We start from the raw sequence: 7,035 nt of genomic DNA, 5'->3' as shown, positions 1-7,035 counted from the left end.
TTAATCTCTGACCTAAATGAAAGGAATCAACAGGGGATGTTTAATGATGGGAATTAACTCGGAATGATAATTATTTTTGGATATACATGAAGGGACACAACTCAAGATGCTCATTAATCTTTGACATAAATGGACGTTAACTAAAGATGCTTGTAGTGTTTAATTTCTCATTGCTATTCACGCCAGCATTTTTTTTAAAGGAGAGAAGACACTGATGGCTGCAAGAAAAAATAATCAAAAGAGAGCCTAATTCAGGATCAGTTACTTCTGATATTCCTGCACACATTGCATTTAAGACTGGAGGTCATAGGCAGGGGGAAATACAGATTGAGGAAGACAACTTCACTGTTGACACTGTATTTAAAGGACTGGAGTCATAGGCAGGGGGAAATACAGACTGAGGAAGACAATTTCATAATTTAACTGTCACAATTAAATTTTTTTAAACAAGGACAAGAGTACATATTTTTTTCGGCATATTTTTCCCATTGGCAGACTGTACAGTAAATTCTAATGACATGGCAATAATAATAATGCAAAAATAACACATCATTACAAGAAAATAGGCATACAAATATAACAGCCAATATCAATACTTTATTTAGGATAATAAATGCAAACACCTACTTTTATTGTTGGGTAAAAAAAAAAAAAGCACTATGGCTTTTTGCAAAGTCCTTTTATTTGCCACATTTAAAGATCTTTTGCGCTGATAATACCTGCTGTTGTGGTGGTCCCAGGCTCATTAAGACTACTATGAATCACATTCAATGCCGGAGAAACTAAGTACTGGAATTTACTGAATGAAAAGGGGCACTATGAGCTTTTGAGAGTTAAGCAATTATCCATACAACACAGATTATCCTCCAATAATCTTTTTCAGACGTGTGTGTGCATCTTCCAGTGGTCTACTTTAGAAAATGACATGCATATATCCTTGGCAAAATTTTTCAGCTCATTAATTTAGCACCATCTCATGCAAGAAACTAGGTGATCAGCACACACAGATAAGCTACAAACAATTGACTGTTTTAATTAGTCAGGGAGCAAATACTGTTTAGGCAATAATGCTGAAATTGAGGCTATACTGGTTCAGAGAAGTGGTTTGGTTACAGCACTACTACAGAGGAATACAGGACCACAGCAACAGCAGCCCACAATTTACAGTAACACAATACAGGGCTGCCCATATATCTGGTGTGGTTGGCTCAATCTGCTGGTATGGGGCACGCAGGTATTCTCACGACTTTATTCAGTGATGCTCTGTTTATTGGGGATTACATTACTGTACCAGCTTTCCTTTGTAAATGCTAGCCGAAGCAAGACTAACATGGTGCTAGTCATGAAGAAGTGCTATGGTAGGGATGTTGAGCCACAGTGCTATCTTATTCTGCCAGTGAGGTATGAGAAATGAATCTGCACAAGGACAAAAATCTCATTTCTCCTTGTGTCACATCTGTGTGCATCATGCCTCTGTGTCATGTTTTTGTCATGTCTTTGTATATCATCTCTCCTTGTGTAATGTTTTTGTGTGCCATGTTTGTGTGTGTCATGTCTCTGTGGCTGTTCAGTCTGTATATGGATGGGGCTATAAGAGATGTGAATATACTTGAGTGTCTAATGAGAGACGGTAAGGTGTGGAAATTTCCTGAACTGTCGCTTGCTGATACTGTATTGTTAAGGAAGAATGTGGACTGCAAGGCTTGGTGAACGACTTTGGGGGTGTATGTAGGATATGGAATTTAAAAGGGGATGTATATACATGAGTAAAGTTATGGTCTTTGAGGGAAATGGTCACACCATAAACAGTGAGACAGGATGGAAATGGGGAATGACACTGCATCCAAGTACTTAATTAGTGTGATGAGTAAGGATGGAAGGAAGTGCTTGAAAGGGTACTGCAGGGTAGAAAGATAGCTGGATCATTGAAAGTTGTGGTAAGGAACAGGAAAGTGGGCATGGAAGTGAAGCTTGGACCCTGTTGGAAGGACACAAGTCATGAGTGATGGCAGTGGAAATGAAGTGAGGAGTGTGTTGAGTTTTATAAACAGACAGAAAGACAAATGAGGAAGTAAAAAGGTGTTGTGGTACTGTCAGGAGAAATACTTTGAGATGGTCTGGCTATATAGAGAGGATGGAGAAAGAAAGGTTGACTAGAAGTGTATGTGAGTGAGGTGGAGGAAGAGATCAATGATGAGAGCAAAGGATGGAGTGGAGATACTTATGAGGAAGGGGGATGGAAGTGAGCATGGAAGTGAAGCTTGGATTCTGTTGGAAGGACACAAGTCAAGAGTGAGAGCAGTGAAAATAAAGTGAGGAGTGTGTTGAGTTTTATGAACAGACAGACAAAACAGGGTGAAGTAAAGAAATGCTGTGGTGGTTGAGATTAATTTGTGAAAGATTGGCCATGCAGAGAGGATAGAGAATGAGAGACTAACTAGAAGAGTGTATATGAGTGAGGTGAAGGGGGAAAGGAGGAGGAGGGGGAGACTATGACTGACATCGAGAATGGAGTGATACAAGGGAGGGGGGAGTTGAGTTGGAAAGAGGGCAAATGGCAGAAGAGAATGACGTGGAGTTCATCTATTTGTGGCCATGCTTTTCCTTATGCAACTGAGGTGTCTGGCAATAGATAGATAAAAGACAGAGGGCAAAAATCTCTGCTTACAAAAATAAGTGAACTTTATCCAATTACTGGAAGCAAATGCATGAGGAGATATTTGATTACTTGACAAAAAACAATGCAAACAATGGATGCAAACTAGCAATCACTATACAGTAAGAAACGGTTATGGGAAACGGAAAATAATGCAGGGTAGAGATGGTAATGCCGACTGAGCCTTAACCACATCAATCATCATAATTAATATAATAACATGAGACATTATTATTATACTCATTATTGCAATCATAATCATAATCATCATCATCCTAACCTCTTCTTCCCACCTAAGGATGGGGTAAGGTATGGTCCAAAAAGAAAGGACAAAACACACGTAATCAGACATGTTACATATGAACCACCCTGTATTTTGAGCACCTGTGGCATATAACAGGACTTACTGCATCTGTTTGTGATGTACAGGCATATGCAAAAGTATGCCAACAATACTCTGCCAGCACTAACTTGCATGTCATATTTATCACTCTTCCCCAAAAGATAAGAGAGTAACATTCCTTCTCTTGCTTGTTTTACTGATGCTTGGAACAGACACCTTCATACGGCAATGATCAGATATTGAAGCTGTTACGTTATACAAACAGCCTTCAGTTCCTTTACAATCCCTCTAAAGGAGAATGGTGGACTATGATAGAATGCAGTCCTTACTACATAAAATATTTTGAACACCTTCCATTCCTACAGCCGGCAGAGAAGAGCCTACATACTTTTGCTCATGCTCAGGACAGGAGTCTTGCTAAACATTTCATAGCCTATGGCTGCATACAGCTGGCCAGTTGTCTATAACCTGAGTCGCTTTACTTAAATATCATTCCGATCTGGCGCTTATTTTTTTACATGTGTATCAGTAATTAGCGTTCGAACTTCCACATGGGGGAATCAACAGAGCTGAGATTCGTAAACAACTAGTAACGCCAATACTGCAGGGTCGATTGGTGTGGCTGATTGAAACAGAAACCATAACAATAACATACACCAGTACCTGAAACAACTGGCCAAACCACAGGCTATAAAAATTTGTCCACTGTGCATCAATCACAATACAAACATCATAACAATCAGTCAATAATCATATGCATAATTCACTGGGGTGTCTTTTAGGTGGCTCCGGAGGCTTGCTAAGAAATCATGTTAGGAAATCACCACAGCCACAAAGAAGACAAGCCACACTGACTGAACTAACACCAGACATTGTTCAACTGCGAGAAACACTGTACTAGCAGTCAAAGGCATAAAAAATTACATGAGGAACCTTTCTATCACAATATTCTTGCAGAACATCTATCCAGCTAACACTTCTTGCAATCAATCTACTATGTATACCTATGTAATGTTTAACTATCTGTGTACTTGCCTAGCTATCTATAAACTTGAAATAATGCTGAGCTGAGGCAATAGCTTAGCAAGGAGACATGCTAATCATGAAGTGCAATGGCAAGATTTCAATATTATCTGCAACTGGTAAACCTGGGGAATTTACTTACTGTACTCTTGTTACACTAACCTGGCATTAAATAAGAATCTCAGCAATCGTTTATCAAGCAGAATGCTAGTCATGATGAAGTGCAATGGGATGGACGTACACCTGTAGTACTACTGTGTTATTGTACCACTGAGATATATGAAAAAAGCTGGTGAATGGACAAATCCTGGGCCAAGTTAAGGTGCAAGATCTAAGATAATTAAGCACAGACTAATATATCCATCCATCCATCATCCAATCCTATGTCGCCCTATGAGAAGCGTAGGACCCCGGGGCTAGGCAAGTTGGTTCTGACATTTAAGATTAGAGTGACCAGCCTCACTCATCCCTGAATGGCATTACGTGAGCAATAAACCCCAACCATCCCTTGGATATAAACCTACATAGGCTCAATCTGACTGAAGCACAAACCACCAGGCACCGTAATTTGGTTTTATGGTAACCACCCAGCGTAGTAAATGCTTTTAAAATAAGTTAAAAAATAGAGCTCATATTAACCTTTGACCCTCAATACATCACTCTCAGCTGAATAAAACCATCTGATGTTAGTTTGAATAAAGACAGTTGCTCTTCCACTTACGAACACCTTAGCTAAGAAAAATTGCTGTTGAGATTAAAAACTTAACAGCTTGAGATTTCATTAGGCTTTGTGGTTGCCAGCCTGATAGTGCCAGGGATTGACTCCTGGCACTGCATCATCCTATCCTATCATCATTTATCATTGTTGTCGTCGTCATCATCGTTGATTGGCCTTGCATACCCTAGTGGTGGAATGATCTAGTTATGGAGCCTAGCACTGCCACTGATCATAATTATCACCATCAGTCCTAATTCGTTTTCCCACCCAATGATGGGGTGAGGAATTCTCTATCAAAATCTCGTAAGTAGGGGGGCAACTGTTATACTCTGTCCATCTCAACTTGGATTAAAAGTGATCTGGAAAGGATGCAGAGCCACGGTATTGCTAGCCTTGTCTCACTCTGCTTCTGTGTTATGAGGATTAGGCTGCCAAGACAAAACTCTCTACCAAGTCAAGGTGGACCAACTAAAAAATTTCTAACTCACATTTCAGAAGGACGGTAGTAGCTGTTGTAGTAGTAGTAGTATGATAAATGTAGTTGTGTAGATAATTTTCAAGACTGATGGCACAGGGGCAGAGGTATTTCCCCAGAGATTAGAGGTCACTGGGTGAACAAAAAATCAATAAGCCAATACCACTGGCTCCAGCACAGCAGCACCAACTTCAGCAAGGCAGCACCAAGTCCAGCACGGCAGCACCAACTTCAGCAAGGCAGCACCAACTCCAGCATAGCAGCATCAACTCCAGCATGGCAGCACCACCAACACGACAGCATCAACACAGCAATTGCAAGCACAGCAGCATGAGTAACACAGACAGCCCCTGAAAAGAAGGCAAAGTTTTAGGAGATAATCTCAGGCCCATTGATAATTTTACCTTTTTGTCTGTGGAGGAATTCAATACAGATCTTAATTAACCACTGGTGTACTGGTGCTGGAGTGGCACTAATGGGATGAGGGGATGGGGCTGCCTGATTACATTTACACTTCTCAATCCCACACCTATCTCCCAAGAGAAGAATGGTGGACTACAGAAAGGTAACTCAGCCTGCAGTCCACTGGGTTAATGTCCTGATGTGCCTGAGGGTGCAACTACTACAACTACTAGTATACAAGACCTAAAATAAATTGGCCCAGTTTGTCATTTGCCTGGCTGCATTCCCTGGTTACAGTCCCTCAAGTACTTTCTTCTTCCCAGAATGGAGGATAGTGGACTGCAGCAGATGGGTAACTTCATGCCTGCAATCCACTGAGTTCCAATTTCAGATGAGCCTGGGACCATGACAACTACTATACCTTAGGAAAAAGTGCCAAACCTTCATTGAGAGAAAAGGAATTTAAATGGGCTTGCATCTATCTATCTATCTATCTATTGCCAGACACCTCAATCCCATTCAGGGTGGCCACAAACAAATCGCCTCCACGTCGCCCTGTCCCCCGCCATTTCACTGCCCCGCTCCCAACTCACCCCCCCCCTCTCATATACCTCTCCACCCCATCCCTCCATCTCATCCTCAGCCTACCCCTCCCTCTTTCCCCCTCCACCTCACTCACATACACTCTCTTTGTCAGTCTTTCACCCTCCATCCTCTCCACATGGCCAAACCACCTCAGTGTATTCCTCCTAACACTTCCTATCACATCCACATCCACACCACAACGCTCCTTTATATCTCCGTTATATCGTCATTCGTCAGTCTGTCTCTCCACGTGACTCCACAGGCTCCTCTTAAATAATGCATCTACCTGTCTATAATAATAAAAATTAAGAACACTAACACTAATAATAATCTATCTATTGCCAAATGCCTCAATCCCATAAGGGGTGGCCAAAAACTAATCGCCTTCATGTTGCCCTGTCCAACTCCATTTCACTGCCTTGCTCCCAGCTCACACTTAGATCTCTCATACACCTCTCCACTACCTCCCTCCACCTCATCCTCGGCTTCCCCCTCTCTCTCCACCCCCCCTCCACCTCACCCGCATACACTTTGTTAGTCTCCTGCTCTCCAGCCTCTCCACATAGCCAAACCGCCTCAATGTACTTCTCCTAATGCTTTCCATCACATCCACATCCACACCACAGCACTCCTTCACTTCCTCATTTGTCAGTCTGTCTCTTCATGTAACTCCACATGCTCCTCTCAAATAACTCATTTCCACTGCTGTCACTCTTGTGTCCTTCCAACAAGGTCCAAGCTTCACATCCATATGTTAGAGCTGGTATCACAATACTGTCATGCAGTGACTTTTTTATACTTCCATGCTCACCTCCCTGTTCCTATTACTGCTT

This window comes from Coenobita brevimanus, chromosome 99 (genome assembly GCF_032717465.1).
Source record: "Coenobita brevimanus isolate Jiangsu-jjx chromosome 99, ASM3271746v2, whole genome shotgun sequence".
NCBI classification, from domain to species: domain Eukaryota; kingdom Metazoa; phylum Arthropoda; class Malacostraca; order Decapoda; family Coenobitidae; genus Coenobita; species Coenobita brevimanus.
This window is presented reverse-complemented; position numbering follows the sequence as displayed.